At 45.6% G+C, this 22,814-nt stretch overlaps 1 protein-coding gene and 1 pseudogene across 1 annotated transcript in view; one reads left to right on the top strand and one right to left on the bottom strand.

Annotated features, from left to right (window-relative positions):
* CTNNBL1 (catenin beta like 1) overlaps window positions 1-22,814 on the bottom strand; it is a 460,868-nt gene that overhangs the window by 336,231 nt on the left and 101,823 nt on the right. The window lies entirely within an intron of this gene.
* LOC146812180 (endogenous retrovirus group V member 1 Env polyprotein-like) lies at window positions 12,934-17,560 on the top strand (annotated as a pseudogene).

Raw genomic sequence — 22,814 nt, 5'->3', positions numbered from 1 at the left:
CACTGTCACACAGTCTAACAGTTCAGCCAGAGACTTCAAGGATAACTGGAATAGTGCATAAAGAAAAACTAAATAACAAAATACCAACCAACAAAGGGCGATGGTCAAAATTTCTACTTATATAGATCCATCAATCAATAAAATGCAACAACGTTTTGAACACCAAATTGTTTCTTCTAAGCAGCTTTATTTTGCATTTTTGACATTGAAGTACTGTAATAATAGGCGTTACTATTTTCCAATTTAAGGGTACTCAATTAAACCACAATGGAAAGATGGAGGACTCAGTTGGCCTTGCCAGCATTCAAACACAAGACATACTGGTCAAAGCAGATGTCAGAAGTGAGCGTTTAACTCACTGAGGTATCTCGTTGATAGATTAAATGAGCAGATGAAAACAGGCCGGCTTCTAATAGAGCCATAAAAGAGGGGATCAAAGTTGAATTCAGTACCATTCATTTCTTCAGCAACAAAGATCTGCATTGTGCTGGTATTTATTAGACACTGTTGTAAATCATCCATTAACTACTGTCAGCCAGACGAACGTGGGGAGCACAAGCTGAAGTTTCTTAATCTTTGCCCAATTATGAAAAGACCCATGTATTGCCAACATAGATGACTTTAAAAACATATGCGAGTGGTTAATAACTCCCATGAGGGAAGATCACTTTGGGAATTTTTTAGGATGCTCATTTTGTAGGTCTGGCGTTAGCCAATGCTTCTTTATTTTACTAAAATTACACATACAATATACTTACTTATATCGGCTTTCAACCAGCCCTCCTCATCCACTGCTCTGTTGCGGAGTCATTCACATTTTCTTCTGCCTAATGAGGCATACAGAATGGTGCAATGGGTTAGCCCACTTCAGCCATTGGCTAACTGAACTGTGAGTGACAAGGATTGTGCTCTTTCACAAGGAGAACATCCTAACACAAAGTAGTTCCCTTCAGTGCCAGGATGTACTATGTTAATTCGAGCTTTTTAAGACCAAAAAATATGCTTGCCCAATAATACCATTTAATGAAAACCAAGTTGAAAGAAAACGAGCATTTAAAAGATAAAAGGCTGGCAGTCAAAACCAGGCCCATTGGCTTTGTCAATGCTTGATTAAATAAGTGGCACAAACATTACTACTTTCGTCTGCTCAGTCAAGAATGCTATAGGTCATTAAAGTACATTCCCCACTTCCAGAGAAGGGATGTTGATAACAGCCTAAACCAGAAGGTCCGTCTCCAGCCATCGCATAAAGTAAGTATTCCCACTCCATCTACCAAACATTCAAATGCAGCCACTGCCCCAACACCAACCTCACCTCCAACAGTGGGCACCCTGGCAGAGACAGGGGAATAAGAAATCACAGAGAAGCAGGCCGCTGAGACAAAGAGCCAGGCTTGCAACAGAAGATGGCGGTGACACAAGGGTGGCCTTTCAAAGGAGATGCCACACCCAGTGGGAGCTACTCCTTCCAGATAGATTTGAAAACAATCACCTTCACCAGCTTTAAAGTTAAACTGATCGGGCGTGGCCAAGATGGCGAGTGTGTAGGACGTGGCTCGCTCGTCTCCCGTTTCCGTCTGCTGGTCGGGGCTCTTTCCGGCGCTGTTTCTGAGCTGTAGACACTTGGCTGTGTATGGGGCAGCTTCGGGAACACAGGCGCATGCTTTTCTGCCGACATCGGCCACGGAGAATATACAGACCGGCGCCTCGAGTACACCGCGCCCCGAGATCTAAGATGGCGGCCCAGACTCTGTGAAGGATCCGGAGAGATGGCTAGAGTGCCGATAATGCTTCATGCGACCGCCCGGGAGGCCTAGACACTACGTGGACAGCGGCCCGGCCTTCCAGGGGCAGCACGGCGGCTGATCTTCTTGAGGCCTACTGTGGGAGGCAGAGGATACGGAAGCGGATCTGCCGGACTTGCGGCATGGTGAGCGGCCTTCACACCATCGAGCACGGGAGCCTCTGCTAGTGGGCCCGTACCTGCGGCACGCGAGTGGCTCCGGAGCATTCTGCCGAGGTGAGCGGCCCGGCGACCCCTCCCTGAGATTCAATTGACTAGGCGGGAGCCTGCAGCACCCAGCCTGAGGGCCCTGGCGGGGGTCTGGGTGCCGCACTTGGAAGCGTGCATCGAGCGGGGAGGCCCGGCACCCGCCAGTCAGATTAGGAACGGGCCAGACGGAGCTCCAAGCACAGGAGAATGGCGGCGACCCGGGGGCCGAGCTGAAGAACGAGGAGGCCGATAACTAGGCGGCCGGGCAAGCCTAAGTGCCATTCCACTGCACTGGAGGGGACGAATCGCCACAGTACCCAACGGAGCACACGCACAGCTGCGAGCCTGGCACCGAGCCTCTCATTATCACGGCCCGGACCACTGACAGGGCTCGAAAAAACCACTCGACCACTCGCCTATGCGAGCTAAATTTAACGTGGGCGAGCTGTTTTTAGGGTCCTACTCGCCCTTTCTGGCTAGTAGGAAGACAAACTACTTTTATTCCTCTGACTTTGAAAACGGAGCAAATGTAACAAGATAACAAGATTTAAAGGCATTTTTATTGCTCACAAAGTTAATGAGTAATAAAGATGCCTTTAAATCTTGTTATCTTGCCACATTTGCTCTGCTTTCAGAGACGGAGGTCAAGTAGGTTGCAGTTAGGTCAAGGAGCTTTTTCAACATTTTTGGGATTTTTCGAGCCCTGATTGAGGAAAGTGCCCGGATACGGGCGGGGCCCAATGGCAGCAAGAGAGGCTGCACTGGTGGCGCCACCGACACTAGAAGTTCAACGCCACCGAGACAACTGATGGGGCCACTGCAATGCCTTTGTAAATTAGAAGGCGACATACCAACGCCGATGGTTAGCGGGACACTTGACACTCTGCTTTACCTGCAGCGCAGGGCGCCGACCTGGATCATCTCCCACAAAGCAGCCTCGCAACGCATCCGGCAAAAGGGAAGTACTGGTGCTGAGAGACCAGTGGTTGCCCACCCAAACTCCCTCCACAAGCAGCCAGCGCAGGGGACACAGTCGCCTCCAATTACCCCAAAGGAAGACACACGACCTTGGACCGCCGCCCCACGCTTATACATACAGCCTGGACAGGTCTACCACACGGGGGAAGAAGGACAGGAACGTGAAAGACATGTTCACCAAGATGACAGGGGCGAGCGGAGAGGATGGCCCCACCTCCCCTGCTTCATCCAGAGGGCAGGAGACGGAGAACACAGATGAACCAGTTACAAGGGCCTTCTTATCACAATTGTACTCCGCTCTGAGGGACGACCTACAAGCCCTCAAAAAAGACTTTGCCGACGAGATGAAGGTGTGCGAAGAGACCTGGATGTGGTGGAAGAAAGAGTAGCTACAAAGGAGGACCACGAACAATCTCGGGACGAGGAAGTGGAGAAACTACAGCAAGAAGTGATCCACCTGCAGGTCCAACAAATTGATCTTCAGGCACATGCGGAAGATTTGGAAAATCGCTCCCGTAGAAACAACATACTGGTGAAGGGTGTCCCTCCCAACGTGGAAGGCACAGACATCACTTGGTTTCTCCAAGGTCTCTTTCGCCACGTGCTGCAGGAATCTCAGGACTTTGCAATCAAAATTGACAGGGTACACAGAGTTGGCTTACAGCGGAAGGGTCGGCGCCCCCCCCCAGACATCCTGGCATTCCTGCCAGATTTTCAGCTTAAGGAGCTCATCCTGCGGCAAGCAAGGGATGCACACCCGCTAACATATCAGGGGCATGCCATTGCCTTATATCAGGACTTAGCTGCCATCACGCTGCAGAAGCGTAGAGACTTTCGACCAGTCACGATCCACCTTCGCAACCAAGGTGTTTCCTGCTCCTGGGGTCACCCCTTTCGCATCATTTCAAATGGTATAGCAAACTACGGCAAATCAGATCACTGCAGTTAGCATGTCAGGTCCTGGGCATCGACCGCCCCTCATCGGCTGAATCCCTGGGTGGCGACAGGAAAGGACAACGGAGGCGGTGGGAGACCCCCTCAAAGCCGAATCCAGAGACTATGATGCAGGAGCGCCAAGTGGTGTTGGCCTCCCTGACTGCTGAATACAGAGCAGGCGAATAAACTACTTCGGGGGTCAAATAAGTGGACTAGAGCAGTGCCGGGGGCGGGCAGGCGGGGACAGGGGGAGCACCGTTGGCCACGTGATGCACCCTACAAACTTTCATCAAGGCGGCGCGGTCATGTACTACGACTTCTGGACACTTTTGGGGGTATTTACAGTTGGGTTTGTTGGGGTTGGGAGGGGGGGCAGTGTCCGATATCCGTAATGTATTCCTGCAAGGCGTCCTGGGGGCCCCCAATTCTTTTATGCGAGAGTTCCTATACTGGCAAGTACAGCCTCAATCTACACATAGCTGCTCCACCACACGGGGCACATTCCATAGCATAGGGGCTAGTTTAGCCCGGCCCGCAACTACCCAATATGGCTAAGGAGCCTGTGAAAATACTTACACTTAATGTCAAGGGGCTCAACAACCCAGAGAAAAGGGGCGCAATCCTATCCTACTTAGAACACGCAGAGGCCGACATGTGTCTCTTACAAGAGACACACCTCCTCCCCAAAGATAACCACCGCATGCACTCAAGGGCATTTCCCCACCAATATTTCTCTCCAATAGGGGAGAAAAAGTCAGGGGTGGCTATTCTCATATCTAAGCGCTGTAAGGGGGAAGTAAAGGGGAAAGTGGCAGAACTGAAGGGGAGGCTATTGGCCTACACTCTTCAATTTGGTAACCAACTGTTGGTGGTCGGCTCAGGGGCAAGAGAGATTTCTTCAGGCTGCCTTAGCAGACATAATGGCTCCACAGCACCGTATGACATTGGTAGGGGGGGACCTAAACATAGTCATGGACAGATCGCAAGCGTCTTACTTCCATGGGGGAGAGATCTCGAGGGATGGGAAGGTATGGCTGCGGGAGATGGTATTGATAGACATCTGGAGGGCAGCTAACCCCACTTCGAAACAATATACATTTTACTCCCAATGCGCATAAGTCCTATGCCCGCTTCGATTATTTCCTGGGAACTCGGGAGGTTATTACGGTGGTTCAAGTAGTGAGCATTGAACCCGTGGCCCTGTCAGACCACGACGCATTGACGGTACAGGTACTAGTGACTACACGAACCCGCCAGTCAGGAACCTCGAGACTCAAAGAGAATATGCTCCATAAGAAAGTGGTGGAACAGCAACTTAGTACATGCATTAAAGACTACCTCACCCTTGATGACACCTGAGACAGCGGTCACGACATTATGGGAGGCGATGAAAGCTGTAGTACGGGGGAGCTTAAAGCGATCGCGGCTGCCCAAAATAAGGAGCCCAAGGAGGTGAGATCCAACCTATCGGCTCAGGTGCAGGAAGTGGAACGAGTGCATAGCAGGACTGGGGCCCCTAGGGTCTGGAGACAACTTAAGGCAGCCAGGGCACAACTAGCCGCATTAGACCTGAATAGAGTGGAATATGCGGCAGTCCATCTAAAGCATTCTTGTTATATTGGGGGGGGACCATACGGGCCGGCTACTGGCGAACAGGTTGCGGGCTCAAAGACAAAGATCAATGGTTTCCTCGTTGCAGAGGGACGGACGAGGGGGGTGGTCAGAGGAGATCAAGAGATAGCCCACACCTTTCAGAATTTCTATAAGAAGCTGTACATAGCGGACACTCCGTCTGACATCAAAGCTTACCTACAATCCATCACTACGTCCACACTGACCCCAGACCAGGCATCATCAATGGACGCCCCCATCCACATAGAGGAGGTCGTCACAGCGATCTCGCGCCTCAAAGTGCTTAAGTCCCCGGGCCTGGATGGGTTCCCCTCCCTCTTCTACAAAACATTCTGCCCCATCTTAGCACTGATTTTAACAAGGCTGTTTAACCCTTCGGGAGTGCCAACCCGGTCCCAGACACTATGCTGGCGGCAGCAATAGTGGTCTTGCCCAAACCAGGGAGGGATAAGCAACAACAACAGCTCTCCCCTTAACTCGAGTTACTGGACCCTTTTTTACTCGAACACCACGGACTCCTCTCTTTGCTTTGACTGAAATTATGATTATTAAGTATAGAAATTCTGAGATGAGGTAATATTGAATTAATATACCACATTAATTGGCACCCGAATAGGGACATTCCCTTTTCCCCACGCGCCGACGATATTGGACCCGGTACTGTCCCCTCCTGACCTTTGACGGACTTCAAAGTGCACAACGCGGGGAATTCCCGCCAACTCCCTCGAGGCAAAGAGGGGGACCAACTGCGGCCCGGCATCCACACGAAGCGGTGAGGAAAATTGCGGAACGTCCTGAACCAGAGCCCAACCTGTGAAGAGACGAATCCGAGGTTCTGCGAGTCCCACCTTAGAAGCTACGCGCATTTTTAAGATCTTCAAGAGGCCTTCCAGTTATTTTTTTTCGGTGAGTACTGCTGAAAAGTATAAAGACGGACTCACCACTTTGTGGGTGCGGTAAAGATACAGGTTTTTGTTGGTTTCTCACTTATTTTGTGAGGACTGCTAAACTAGTATAAAAGACGGACTCACCACTTTCATGGGTACGGTAAAGATATATGTTCTGTTTGTTTTTCTTTTTCTCTCAATTCTAAATCTTTGAAAAATCTTGCCATCATGCCTATTTTCTCGAAAATACGTAAGATAGCAACCAAAAGGAGTATTCTTGAGAAGGAAATTCCCCTTCCTCCTCGGGATACTCCAGGACACTTCATGTATGCAAAACATGGTGTCGGTGCAATTATTTATTGTGATTTATGGCTGGATTATACTAAATACCTAGAACACAGATATAGATGGCCTGAAAATGGTACTTTTGACATGGAATGTATTATAAAATTAGAGGAACAGTTGTGGAAGAAAAAGGGAGTCCACCAGTCACAAAGTGACTCGGTGGAATTATGGAGAAAAGAAGCCCATAGGAGGCAACAGAAGGAATTGCATAAAGTTGAAAAGGGTAAGAGAATGTCAGAGCAGGCCAAGAAAGAACAGTTACAAGAAATAGGGAAAGAAGTAGTTAGTGAAAGGAATAAAAGGGAACAAACAGCCATTTCTACTGGTTTTTATCCTGTATTGCCATCTGCACCTGAAAACCTTAACATTGCACCACCTAAGACACAACCTACCGCCCCATCACCAGAGGATACTTTCACCAATTTCCTCTTAGATACTCCACCTCCATATGAGGTTCCAGTAATTCAACACCCTCTGCCTCCGCCACCCTTTTTACAACATAACACACTACCTCTCACTCCAGAAGGGGGTGCCGTAGGTCCAGACCCAGGTAAAACAATTCCCGACTGCCCCTATGACCCGACTCCGAGCAACACAGGGGAGGCGGGCCAAATAAGTAAAATACTTCATGACTCCTGGGAAGAAATAAGACATCTACCAGCAATTGACACGTTTCTTCAAGCGGCCTCTGAGTTTCTTCGTTCTGGAGAGAACTCACGAGCCATTAACGCCATGACTACAAGAAGATCACACCCTGTAAAAATGCACATGTATAGGTTCCTCCTTTGCTGTTCCATAAAACACATACAAGCAGAGGAAAGAAATGTACCAGTTTCACTTTTTGACTTATTAGATTCCGCATCCGACCACACTAGTCTAGAACTTATAAATGATGCACTAGACGGATTCACCCGTAATGTGACCCGTATTCTGCAAAACTTGCAAACAAATGAAGAGAATAAGAAACTTGAGGAGGAAATTACTGAACCTACTGAAAAAGTCCTACCCGTTCGTTCTTCCGCCCCTAATTCACGAACACCCCCGCCTACATTCCTCCAAGGTCACTCTGAACGGTCATCTCCAGATGAGTTATTTGAAAAAACATCCAATGCATTAGACTACTGGTTAGACCAGGAACCTCCGCTTACACCGGAGGAGGAGGAAATAGCCAGAACTGCGACCCTATGGGTCTCTCAATATAAGATATATGACAATGATCTCATAGCCCAACTTTTTCTAGCATTACCACGCTCACATCAAAGATTAGCAAGTCTCTACATGGTACAACATCTCATCACACTCAATGACACTCATTTTAAACATGATCCAAGACTCGAAGATTTTCTGTCTGACTGCGCTGATAACATGTTCCTCCACAATAGTTCAGTTTTTCTCAACACACTTATAGATTTTAGACAGAAATACCAGAAAACGACTGAATATAAATCTTTCAATAATACTTGTGGACCAATTAATAGACTTCCTCAAACACGCCAGTTCCCCATGAGAGAGGTCCACCCCAGAGCTGGCACGAATGGCGCGCTACAACGCGTTTTTATTTATGTACCCTTGACAAAACTTGAGTTACTAAGGATAAAAGAGATGGTTCCCTCCCACTCAAAGGATCCTGCTGGATTCTTTAAAGAATTAGGAGATGTATTAATGATGGGAACATATACTCTTTCTGATATCACAGCAATTCTGAAATTATTGTTGCCATCGGGTATATATGACAAAGAGAGAAAGATTGGGAAGAAGCAGGTGAACACATTAGATGGACCGAACTTCAGAATGACGAAAATACTAGAGTAGCAGGTCAAGGTATAGGAGACAGACTAAAAGCACTTCCTGGCACTATTTTAAAGGTGCTACCACAGTTACTGACAGTGAAAAAGGAGGACTGGGATACCATTTCCTCCTGCAAACAGAAACATGGTGAAGACATAGGAGATTATTACACCAGACTTGAAAAATGTTTTGCGGTAAATAGCGGTCTTACGCCGACAAGCGAAGCTTACCCGCATCTGTTTGTTTCCAAATTAGTAGACAACGCCTTGCCAGCTATTAAGGAAAGAGTACTAAAAGTAGAAAGTACCTGGCAAGCACATACACCACCACAGGTGTTACAAATGCTACAATACCACCAAAATCGCATTAGGGATGAAGAAGAAAATGATAAGAAATGCATGAAAGACACCACGATGAAAGCGTTAGTAGCCCAAACTGCACCCCAGCGCCAACAGACACCAGGTAGCCAGACAAACGTGAAGAGCACTTGTAATTATTGCGGGACACTTCGTTAAAGACTGACCTGTCTTAAAGCACAATTTGGGTACTGGTAAGACACAGCCTCGTCCATATCAGCCAAAACAGAATGTTTCCCAAGACAGTTCAACACCTTCAGTTCCACCGACAACACCAATGGCCCAAATGAACATTATAGACAGCGACTACACTGAATACTACCCAGATTTTTCATGATGTTGCCCAGGGAGAGAAGATGACAAACTGCCCCATATCCCCATCCCAGTAGATCAGAAAGGCCCATTTATAGAGGTCCGACTTCTTGGGGAGGATAGAAAGTTTCTACTAGACACTGGGGCCAGTAAAACAACAATAAGCCATCACGAGGTCCCAGAGGCTCCTCTCTCGGGTTCAAAAAGTATTTCTCTGGGTTTCTCCGGACAACCTGTGACGAATGCCACGTCAAAACCACTGCCCTTGCAGGTTGGTCCCCTCACGACAACTACAGATCTTATATTGACAAAATCATGTCCAGAAAATTTGCTTGGTATAAAAACATTGAAAGAATTAGGAGCTGTTATTGTTTGCTCACCTAAAGATGTCAGATTATTTCTACGAGATTTTAAGGGCCACTACCCAAGTAGAGAATTAGACGAGCGTTTGAAAGATTTGCCACACACCCTTTGGGCCACTGATTCCACCACAGTAGGATGTATGGAAATAACACCTCACAAGGTTACACTGAAAGAGGGAGCCCAACTACCACATATAAGACAATACAAAATTCCACCTCAAGCTGAACAAGCATTAATGTTAATTATTCAGGACCTAATACAGTCAGGTGTGATTAAAGAAACAACTTCGAACATTTGCAATTCCCCTGTTTTACCAGTTCATAAAAAAGTGGAACCAGGAACACCACCTGTCTACAGACTAGTGGTGGATTTGAGAGAGCTCAATAAATGTGTCATTCCACAACACCCTGTGGTCCCAGACATCTCCACTTTACTCACAGCCATAGATGCAGAAGCAACGCATTTTTCTGTCATTGACTAAAAAAAAGAAATTCTTCAGTATACCCATTCACTCAGACAGTCAATACCTTTTCGGCTTCTCCTTACAAGGATGAAGTTTCCAATTCACAAGAGCTCCTCAAGGTTTCACCGAAAGTCCAAGTGTATATAGCCAAGCGCTGAAAAGACAATTGGACACTATTCAAATGCCCACGGATACAGCCATACTACAATATGTTGATGATATCCTCATTACGGCCAGATCTGACGCAGCATGTGCTGAAGCATCACTACTAGTACTAGAATTCCTAGCTGCAAATGGCCATACAGTTTCCCCTGGTAAGCTCCAATTTTGTTTACAGCAAGTGGCATACTTAGGGCACTTGCTGTCAAAGGAGGGTAGGCAGCTTACACAGGAACGCATCCAGCTCATACAACAAATACCACAACCAACAACACAGAAACAAGTTCGAGCTTTTGTTGGTCTCACCTCATATTGTAGACAGTGGATCCCGCAATTTGCATTCATTTCTAAACCATTAGTGCAGCTGACAACACTCGAAGCTGGCGCTACTCCACAATTACCCTGGACAGATGAACACACGCAAACTTTTCAGTCTCATAAAAAGGCTATGTGTCAAGCCCCAGTGCTAGAAAGACATGATTACACCAAAGATTTTACCTTGTTTGTAACAGAAAACTCAGGTACAGCACTATCAGTCCTGACCCAACTTCAAGCAGACAGACATAGACCATGTGGTTATTTTTCAAGTACATTAGATCCAGTAGCACAAGCATTACCTGCATGTCTAAAATCAGTAGCAGCTACTGCACAAGCTATTAGACAAAGTGATGCTATTGTATTGGGACATCATCTGATAGTCCAGGTCCCACACGCTGTAGAACTTCTGCTAAACAGAACGCAAACACAGCATCTGACAATAGCCAGACTCACCGGATATGAGATGACGCTTTTTCAGCCACATATTGAGATTAGACGATGCAACATTTTAAACCCAGCAACACTGTTGCCACTGACCTCTCCTACTGAACAACTTCACGATTGTATTGACATAATTGATTTAGTGACCAAACCCAGACCAGATTTACAAGACACTCCCCTTTCTAAGGCAGAAATGACACTTTTTGTTGATGGTTCTTGCATGAGACTCCCCACTGGAGAACTAGCAGCAGCCTATGCCGTCACAAATGGTACAAACACCTTGGAAGCACACAAGATAGAGATACTGTCGGCACAAGCAGCCGAACTCATAGCACTAACACGAGCATGTCACTTAGCAAAAGGATAATCAGTTAACATTTACACTGATTCACAGTACGCTTTCGGGGTTGTACACAACTTCGGCACATTGTGGAAAGAGAGAGGATTCCTCACATCACACAAGTCTAAAATACAGCATGCTACACTCATCACTGCCCTCTTAGAGGCCAGTCAGTTACCAGCGAAAGTTGCAGTATTAAAGTGTAAAGCGCACACAAAAGGAACCAATGAAATATCAAAAGGAAATGATTCCGCAGACAGAGCAGACAAATTAGCAGCAAACACAGAATTGAATATACTACACCGCCAATACGCAATACGAGACCCCTTTTCTGACACCCAGGATGTCCAAAGTCACACCACACCACAGGAACTGCTAGAATGGAAGGAAAAAGGAGGGGTCCTTACAGATCAGGGTTGGATGACACCTGAAAGAGCAGTATGGTTTCTGCCGGATGCTATGGTACAGGTTATAATAAACACCATACATGGACCAGCGCATCTGGGAGAAAAAGCAATGTTAGACAGCATACAGAACATATGGCACAACAAACATTTGAGAGCTGCAGCCAAACAAAAAGTTAAAACGTGCATGATTTGTATTCAGTTCAACCCAGGTAAAGGCACAAAGGTGGAGCAGGGTGGATTCCAACCCCCTGACCATCCATTTGAAGTTCTCCAAATGGACTATATCCAGATGGAGAGATGTAGAGCTCACAAGTATGTGCTAGTTGTAGTATGTGCTCTGACCAGATGGACAGAAGCCTATCCCGTCCCAGATTACACTGCAACGACAACTGCTAAGCAACTAGTAAGAGAATATTTCCCGAGTATGGATTGCCCCGCGCCATCTACTCAGACAACGGCCAGCCCTTCTCCTCTGAACTCATGAAGCAAGTGTCTCTTCTGTTAGGGTACACTTGGAAATGTCACTGCGTAAGACATCCTCAAGCAGCAGGTCTAGTAGAGAGACACAACCAGACTTTGAAGACAAAATTGGCCAAGATATGTACAGACAAAGGCGTGGACTGGATTGTAGCCTTACCGGTTGTCCTCTTCTACATGCGTATGGTAGCACATTCCAGAACTGGTCTATCTCCGTATGAGGTGGCCTTTGGCAGACCACCAAATATGTGGGGTACGCCAATGCCTAAAAGAATTACTGATGTAGACAGCAGAATATTGACTGATTACCTGGCTTCCTTGATGTCTGCACTCCAATCTTGTCGTTCACAGGTCGCTGCAGCCTTCCCTGACAAAACCGCCCCTGGAGAACACACCATCCGACCCGGCGACAGGGTGATGATAAGAAACTTAGACAGGACCAGTCCTCTTCAGCCCAGGTGGAAGACTCCGAAGCTTGCGCTCCTAACCATGCGGACGGCGGTGAAGGTCGAAGGCAGGAAGGGCTGGCTACACGCGAGCCACTGCCGGAAATATTTTGGACAAAGAGACACTGTTGCCGGCGACGCTGCCAACCCTAGTGACATTGTAACAGAACAATCTTTTGTGCCTTTGGAACTGACCCCACAACAAGAATATAAATCAAAGTTGAGGTCTGCCATCCGGACTCTGGCTAATTAAGTCCACTGGGCGCAGGTCCAGTGGTGAAGCGGTTGGAGCATGGGGATGGATTTAAACACGTGGACTATGTGGGAAAAAGATAGAATGAAACGCAGAAACAAGAACTTTAAGAAATTGCGTAGTGGTTCTATCATATGTTTAATGATATTGTTTTTCTTCATAACCATTATGACGTGTCTTGGTTGGATCCTCCACACTGTTTTTCCTCCAACACCACACACCTCTCATGCACCCAACAGCACTCAGGAACACACATATCATGACCTACCCCCTCATGAACAAGCCCATAGACTAGCCTTGCAAAACAATACCTTTATACAGATGTTACACTACACTCATCAGGCCAGCAATAGCACAAATTGCTGGATATGTGGCCGCCTCCCACCTCATCAGAAAAAGGGAGGGATGCCTCTTTTCCCCTTTCCATTTTCCTATAATGGGACTTGTGAAGCCTGGTTCGCCCTAATAACAGCTGACGATACCACCCCCACCTCCTGCCCTGACGGAAATAATTCATGCAAGAATGGGTGGCCTTGGGGGAACTTAAACAAGGTACTTAATGCTGCCTGTTACCCAAATAAGGATGGAAGTCCTCAGGCGACAGGAACAGTCCTAGAAAGTGAAGAATACAAGCAAGGGAACATGACCATGTCCTACAAGATGTTAAATACCAAACCTAAAACGAATGCTGGTCCCCCTTCCATCTCGGTCTCACCAGTAAAAGGACACCTGTGCATCTAGAAAAATGGCTCTGTTCCATTAGGACACAGTGACTGTCATACCACTGTAAGTTTTGAAGACAGAGGAAAGTCCTCATTTCAAGCATCTCGCCATACTTATTTCGTCTGTGGCCAAACGGCCTATGTGCAGCTGCCCTTGAACTGGGGGGGGGGAACTTGTTATATAGCATTTCTGTTACCCCCTGTCTTTGTGGCCCCATCCACTTACCACCGAGACCTCCTAGTGCCCCATGTCAGACATAAAAGAACGATCGATACCTCCTTGGTTGACCAAACAGAAACCTCATGGGAACAGTATACAGATTTTAACAAAGGTTTCTTCTTCTTTGTTGGCCCTGTACAGAACAGCAAGCTTATACGCAGGTTGACAAGGACCTTAGAGGCTATTGTAAACCATACGGCGTCTGCCCTGGGGAGCTTAACCCAGGAGCAGTCCGCCATACGATTGGTTACTCTCCAAAATCGCCTTGTCCTTGACATCATCCTGGCTGACAGAGGCGGAGCCTGTAAAATTATAGGCTCTAGCTGCTGTATATTTATTCCTGATAATTCCCCATCTGTATACACGGCCATAACAAAATTACATAAGATAGCCGTAAGTTTACATCAAGAACCTGGCACCTGGACGTGGTCTGATTGGTTCTGGAAGATAATATCGTCCTGGGGATGGCAACTGCTGTCAGCAGCAGGTATAATATTCCTGATAATAACAGGATGCTGCCTTTGCATCCAATGTGGTCCTGCCCTGTGCGGTCTATGTGCTGCAAACTGCATTCCTAAACCACTTGTCCAGCAGAGAGCAAGGGAAAGAATTATGCTACAAGAATGTATAGATGATCTCATGCAAATTGAGATATAATATAGGTACACTCTGGGGCAAGGAGGGAATGTGGAAATAAAATTGACAATTGTGCCCCATCATTTCCCTGTTTCTGCCTGGTAGCCATTTGCCTCAGACAAACACCCATTTTGTGTGTGACATGCTCTCAGCAACTTGTCTGAAAACTGTCCTTCACAGCCCCATTGAATCTTGCACAACCCCCTGCTCCTTGTGGTCGAGCCAATTCCAAGAAGCCTGCCTGTGTGCCTTCCCCCAGTTGTGCCAGAGACTCAGCCACATCCTGTCCATTGTTGGTGACTCAGCCTGTCACACCAGCTGCCCTGTGACCACCCCCAACTGAAAGAGGAAGCACGAGGTTAGGCCCTGAAACCACACCAACTAATAGAGGAAGCACAAGGCTGTACACTGTGAACACACATTTCTGTGGTTCTGCCAATTCCCAGAACCAGCAAGATAGTTCCTGTTTTACACAAGATGGTTCCTGTTCTTGACTCTAAGCCAGAGATAAACCCCCGAATGAGTAAGGGCCTTCAACTGAAAGAGAACACATTTCCACACATCACATGCCCTCTCACGAGACACAAGACACGCCCCTACCTTGACACATCTGTTGGAAATTACTGCTTGTCACTTCCCTTTTTCTTGTCACTTCTCCTTTCATCTTTTTCCAAGTGACTGAAAACTGTATAAATATTCTGATGTGTGAATAAAACTGCAGACCACTCCTGTACCCGCTTGGTGCTGGAGCTCTCCCCTTAACTCGAGTTACTGGACCCTTTTTTACTCGAACACCACGGACTCCTCTCTTCGCTTTGACTGAAATTATGATTATTAGAAATTCTGAGATGAGGTAATATTGAATTAATATACCACAGGGGGCACGACCACGGATGAGTAGGGCCTTAGGGTATATGCGTCCCGAAAATGGAGGCCTGGGAATTCCGGACCTCCTCAGCTATTATAAAGCGGCCCAGCTGAGGTAGCTGGTGGAGTGGGCAAGGCCGGAGTCTGAAAAACTGTGGCTCTTCCAGGACTGGGCACTGGCGGGTATCCCATTGTGGAAAGTCTCCTTCCTAAAGTAGTCTCAGGGGCCAAGGGGCCTGATGGGCTCACCGATCACTAAATCAGTGATGAAAGTCAGGGACGGGGTGGCGACAACCAAGAAACTCATGACTTTTCTATCTCCTCTGACCCCCCTGTTCGGCAATAGCGAGTTTACCCCGGGAATGTCCGATAAATCATTTGGGGAGTGGCGGGATAGTTCATGTTGCTCGGTGGGTCACCTATTTGATCTCTAAGGGGTGCTCACGTTCCCCCAACTGAAACTAGAGTATGGGGTTTCCGAGTCCGAGAGACTGAGATACCTGCAGCTGAGGCACTGGGTCCTTCAATCGGGGATGGGGGAACAAGGGGGTCGTAAACTCAACAAATACGAAAAATTGTTAATTACTAAGCTCACCAATAAGGGATTGATCGATGAAATGTACGGTATGATCAGAACTGGCACATATTTACTTGTAAGTCCGAGTCAGACGCGTTAGGGGAGAGAATTAGGAGGTGATCTTACACACAAAGACTGGGAACGAATTTACTATAGAGCGAAACACACTGTCCGAAACGTAGCTAGTATTGAGACAGCTATGAAAATAGCTACCTATTGGTACCATACACCGGCGCACCTCCACAGAGGAAATCCACATGGGAATCCCACTTGCTGGAGAGGTTGCGACAATGAGGGAACACTGCTACATATACTGTGGGACTGCCCATTACTGACTATTGGCCTAAAATCCTGGATGAGGCAGACTAGCTCTTTTATACTGAAATCCCTAGGCTTCCGGTATTTGTAATTTTGGGTCTCCCCAATCTGATCACATTTCCCCTGAAGAGCATGAGAGGGCACCAGATGGGGCTCGCATTGGGGGCAGCATTGCAGAATATCTTGATGCACTGGGTGACAACCACTTCTCCTACATACGTGGCATGGCTCCATAGGTTATGGCATATCGTAGGGATGGAACACATTTCGGCCACAATGAGCGGCTCCACTGACACCTTTCAGACTATATGGGGCCCATTTCTAAAGCTGCTCTTAGCAGAATTCAACGAAGTCACTCAGCCCAAATATCTGAGAGTGTTGCGGCTTTCGGACCTGGGGACAGAAGGGCAACCATCCTCCACTGCCTAAAGGGCGATGCCACTGGTATGGGACAAGGACTGGACAGTCAAGATTTTGGAATATCGGACGGGGGTGTTCAAGTTATTGGTTTCTAGCAAAAGGTTGATTCTCTTACAATGCAGTGCAGTATTCGCTCTTACAATGTTTAACTCGCACAATTTTCATGGTGTGCAAAATGCTTTCCGTGACATACAAACTTTTCTTTTTTTTAAACATATTTTTATTGCCATTTATAGTTTACAATAACAAAGTGCGTTAGGATACATTTGGTTCGATTGCATATTTCGCATCTCACATCGTGGTTTCCTTGACATACGAACTTATGCGTACTGTATGCACTTTTTGCCTGTTCCTTTGTATTGTTTTCTGATATTGAAAATGCTATTAAATACATTTAAAAATAAAGTTAAACTGATCAAATCAAAAGGCCTCAACATACTGCAGCTTAGAGCACTGCACTAGATGTAAGCGATCAAACAGAACTCGGAGTTAGACAGATTATATGGTCCTATTTGTTGTTTGAACTTTAGCTGACATATCAGACAAAAACACATCTGGACTGAGCCCTGCAGCTAAAATGGCCCTATGTAGTTGTTAAAGTTACCAAATAGTGTGGGTAGGGTGAAAAGCAGCAGTGAGGATGTCAGGGCATCCATCAGACTCTATTTCTTTTTCCTGACACTTCTCCTTTCCTTCCTAAAAGTGGCTACGCAAAAGCTATAACCTATTGGACTATCTCCGGCAGGGAAAGAAGGCATTACCTGGCTGGAAACAGGGGGCTCCGAAACCAAGAGAAAGTGGTCTGGGGACTTCCCCACTTACTTAAGAAGTATCATCCCCCCTGGAATGATCATGGGCAGGAAGACTAAGAGTGGTGTTACAGTGACAATACTCTCTCCTGGGTAGAGTCACGTGGGAAGTGGCACAGATAGCAAGACTGTAAAGGGACCACTTTCTATACATTTCCCCAGTCCATATGACCCGTCTAAAGAGATGGGATGCAATTGGAGTAAGAAAAAACACTTGGCCTTGACTCCTTCATCAATTAGGCCACAGCTCAGGAACAGTGACTTCTCTCCAGGTCTGGACAATCAATCTTTCTCAGTTGGAAGAAGTTGATGCACTCTGGAGGGAGACCTTTACGTGAACTCATCTCGGTCTACAAAAAAAGGGGAGCTTTTATTACCCGGCAGTGAGGCACTATGCTATGGTACCGGACTTTAGTGAACGAGAAGCCAGACTTTTGACGCCATCTAAGAAGTTAATAGAAATGTTCACTGCTCAAACACAGGCTACAACACTTATCTGGAAAGGTAAATGAAACCTCTGCCTGTATAAAAGCGGACTTTCCATGAACAGTTGGAGAGAGAACTGGAGAGCACAGTTTAGGAAGATCAGTGAGAAGATATTTTGATTAGACCCACTAACTTTGCACCACACACAGTTGTGCCTGGGGTGCATCACTGACTATATACTGGCCCATGGATCTAATAAAAAATATCCTTTCATCTCCAAGTAAATTCTTATGTCTTGGAAGTAGCCAGAAGATCCCTCGTGTAAGTGGTTGCAGAATATATGGGTATTGTTGAGAATGGGAAGTCAGTACATGAGAGGATAGATACAGAAAACCTGTTAATGACAATTTGGGCCCTTGCCCTTTATTACTTTCCTGAAGGCTACAAAAGGAGAACATGCACTTGGATATTCTGAGTCCTACGACTGCTGGACACTGATGTGGCCAGTAAAACTTACCATCTGTGACGTTTTGCCAATTCAGACATTTGATATAGTAGTGAAAATGAAGCATGCAGAAATACTGGTATTAATAAGAGACTTCCTAGGGCAATACCTGGGAAAAAGACTAGGGATATCTTGCTTACTTTATAGATAGGTCTTGATAAAACCTCATAAGCAAAGGAGTGTTTCTGTTGCTCACAAAGGAATTGGAAGAGAGGTCCCCAGACAGCTGCCCCATCTAGGAAAGATTGACATCCAGCTATTTTGCTTCAATACTAAGAGATTTAAAAAACAGAAAATCGGAAAATGTTCTGTGGATAACCTGAACTTCACCACTAATTGTGACAGGTGAAACTCGGAGCAAGAAGATAGACCTATTTATAACAGGTTTTATAAACCAGACAGAGGGATTCAAACAAAAATCAACCTGTCAATTGGCAGCTAACGCAGCCAGTCAGAATTGTGAAACTGTGTTCCGTTTGCTTCAGCAGAATACTAAGTTTGCTATCTGTGGTTGAAACACTATCAGCAAAGGTCAGACAAGGTTTAATGTAATCCGTGATATAGACTAAACTGATCTCAAAGGTACAGTTTATCTATTATGGTGGGGCTTTGAATGGAGGTGGAGAGGGTGGCTAAAGCCTGCGAAAAACTTTAAGATGGCACATATGATTACTTTAGGGAGAAATAGGGCTTGGATTCATATCTTCATCAGCACATCTAGGTTTTGAAATGTAAAAGCTCTGATGGAAGATTACTACCAAATTACTTTTCCCCCCCCAAAACCATTTTGGTAGAATAATGTTAAGTGAATAAAAACAACTTTGAAAATGTTGGTTCAGTCGAGAGCACATTACAAGCATGGATTGTATCTTCCTGTTTTGAGAATAAAATGAAAATTAATACCCGTCATTCTTTTTTTATGCTATAAAATCTCCCCAAAAAGTATTGAACCATAAAAACTTGTTCTACAAATCACAGCAGGAAGAATGCAACCACAACGTACAGCAGCGCAGGACAGACACCCACATCAACTAACGAATATGAAATGTCCACCAGAATGACTAACATTCTCAATTACTAGTCTAATAGGGGAAACAGCATTTACACGAACCATGCGATGCCGTTACAACACAGGCGTTACAACAAATGCGTCTTTACCACACATTCCTCTACCACGCATATTGTTACAACGCCATGCCTTAGGGAAAGCAGAATTGTATTTTAAAACCCAATGCTTTCCCTACTGTTGCACAGACTGGAGAAGGAACAGTAAATTATACCGCTCCAAAGTCCAGCGCTTTCCCTAAGGCATGTCGATGTAACAATATGCATTTGTTGTAAAGACTGCGGAGTAAAGGCAGGCGTTGTTCCAACATATAGAGCAGGAAAGAGGAGTTATTCTACCCCATCAACATTCACTGCCCTCTTTAAATATCCTACAGCCATGACATATTGAAATCAAAAAACTGACAAGCTCTGAAGATCGTTTCCACAGCTGAATTAATTCTAACTCTAGGCATGATGGTCAAGCCTGCCACTGTGCCACAAGTGTCTCGGTAAAATTACGCCCGCCAAGTAAGACCTAGGCAAAGGGTTTCTGTTCTTTGTTTTTTTAAACACTTATCTCTGCCAAAATGCAATTCTCAGACTAATGCAAAATGCGGACTCTAAACTACTAAACTATTTAAAACAAAAAAAGGCCAAACCATTAAGGGTAAAGCAGTACTACTCAGAGGACAGAAAAAAACAATGGCCTACAGACTTCTTTAGTTGTTGCACCAATCTCATGTTTCCTAAATGTTTTTTATTTATTTATACATATATATATATATTTACTACTACTTCAATTCAATTCAATATCAACTTTATTCGGTAGTTTTTGAAAAAACACCATAAAAGTTCAAATAGTATAAAAACACAGTTACAATTGTATAAAAGAAGAAGTTAAAAAGATTATTAAAATGTACATTTTTGGGCACCGCCAGCAATACATGGAAGTGCATCACAATTTCATTAGGGCAAATTTTTCCAACATGTACAAAGACGTAGAGTTTTTCTGTTATCTCGATCCCTTCGTTAATATGTATAAGCGATGTTGTTCGAAGTTATAAATTTGTGCGGTGGCGTATACAAAATTTAAGGTAAGATACAATCGCTTTCGCATAGTTTTCATTTTCCAGAAATTGTAGTGCCAAATACGCTGGGCGACATTGACGGAAACCCCAGAACTTCAAGATGGGGAGTATCCAGCGCTTCCGGGGCTCGCTATAGAATTTGCAGAATAACATTGTGTGTATCGTTGATTGTGGCGATACCAAATCACAAGGGCACGTAGAGATGGTAGAAGTCCTGACATTTTGCTCAGGAAATAGAACTAGTAGATGGAACAAATCAAGTCTGAAGCGGGTAAGCAGCATTCTTTCAAACTGTGTTATTTTAAAATTTAGATAAGGTTCAGCAGAAAACGCAGTCTGGACTAGCAGGGAATGTTGGACTGATGGCTTGTGGACCTCGGATAATAAACGTAGCTGACGAAAATGAGTTAAACACTCCCTTTTTAAGGTCTTTTTAGGGATTTCCTCTATCAGCGATGGATGGTCAAAGTATTTCCTATATCCAAGATCTGTCAATAACGCTTTGACGTACGACAGCCATTTGATTTTCTTAGCGTGGTCTAGCGTTAAAATATCTTGTATAATTGTCCTTGTCAAATGGCATTGCTCGGTAACCCATATTCTGCGCCACAGCATTATTGGTTGTAGTTTTATAATGTCAGTGATGTAATCAATGCCCAGCTCAGAGTGGCAGGCATAGGTGGAGCAGGTTTTGGGCACCGCCAGCAAATATCTAAGGAAAGAGTTCTCTATTGTTTGTATTGAGTCCACGTTTTTAAAACCCCAAATCCCCGCCCCATATGTTGCAGTGCTTACACATTTTGCGTTATATATTTGGACTAGTTCTTTAATTTGTCTCTGCCCCAATCTCTGCGAGAAGGTTTTTAGTGATGATGTCTCTCGGAGGAAAATCAATTTTCTTGTATTAATGGCTGGAGTCCATTTGAATTTTTCGTCAATAACAATCCCTAAATAGGGATAGGTTTTAGTCCTATCCAGGTGTTCGCCCTGCGCCGTTAACTTCCTATGTTTTGCGTTTCTTTGCTCCCCTGAGTGCATTGTGTACGTTTTTTTTGCGTTTAGTTTCAGGTTTAAACTTGCCATAAAATCACAATATCTGTTCAGGGCCATTTGTAATTCGTTTGATGTTCTTGCTAGGATAACAGCATCGTCGGCATATAGAAGTGCTGGTATCTGCCGACGAACTGTTGCCGGGAGGTCCTTACTGCCTTGTAGCATAGCAGCCTCTAGGCCATTCGTGTATAGGGTGAATAAGAAGGGGGCCAATACGCACCCCTGCCTGACCCCCTTTTCCACTCTGAAGAAGTTAGTGAGCTCGCCCTTTGTCCCAAATCTTACCCTGCCAGTGGTGCCTGTATATAGTTCGCGTAAGAAATCCACAATTGGCGTAGGAACGCCCATTTTCAAGATTGTATTCCACAGCATTGAGTGTGACACGCAGTCAAATGCTGCGGAAAGATCGACATAGGCCATGTGGAATGAGGACCCTTTGGCGTCCAGGTATTTGCTCGCCAGTAGGGACAGATTTAGAGCCTGGTCAGTTGTTCCTAGTCCCTCCCGAAAGCCATATTGTAGATCAGAAATAATTTTGTGTTCTAGGGCCCACTCCTGGAGGCGGTCAAGTAATATTCGTCCTGCCATTTTGCCTAGGGAGTCCAGGAGGGAGATCGGCCTATAGCATGTTGGACTATTTCGATCTCCTTTCTTGAAGATAGGTACCAAGGTTGATGTTTTCCAGGATTCCAGGATACCTACTTCAGTGGTGGCGTTCAAGACGTTAGTTAGTAGCGGGGTCCAAAGATCTGGAAGGTGTTTAAAAACGTCAACCGGAACGCCGTCCGGGCCTGGTGCTTTGGCTGCTTTTGAAGATTTTAAAGCTTTTTGGACCTCTTCATGGGAGAAGTGAAGATTTAACGGATACACAACTTGTGGCAGAGGTTCAGGCTGATCTGTGTCTTCGGTCGGGTCTATGGCAAAGACTTTAGTAAAATGGTTCACCCATTCGTGTTGGCTTATAGATACATCAATTAATGGAAGGTTGGATTTCTCTGTTAGGAGTGGGGAACGAACTATCTGCCAGAACAAAGCACTATCGTTAAGTTCCGAGCTTTGGATCAGTTTTGACCATAGTTCAGCTTTTACTTCCTTTTTCCTGTTTTTTAGGGCGGCTGTATACTCTTTTCTAAGCCTGATGATTTCGACTCTGTCCTTATGTTTACTGTTCAGAGCTTCCTTTAGGCGTGTAGATGCTTTAGTACATGCTGTATCAAACCACCCTTTCTTCA

Source organism: Triturus cristatus, chromosome 7 (assembly GCF_964204655.1).
Source record: "Triturus cristatus chromosome 7, aTriCri1.1, whole genome shotgun sequence".
NCBI lineage: Eukaryota > Metazoa > Chordata > Amphibia > Caudata > Salamandridae > Triturus > Triturus cristatus.
Note: the sequence above shows the minus strand (reverse complement) of the source record. Positions and strands in the feature narration are given on the sequence as shown.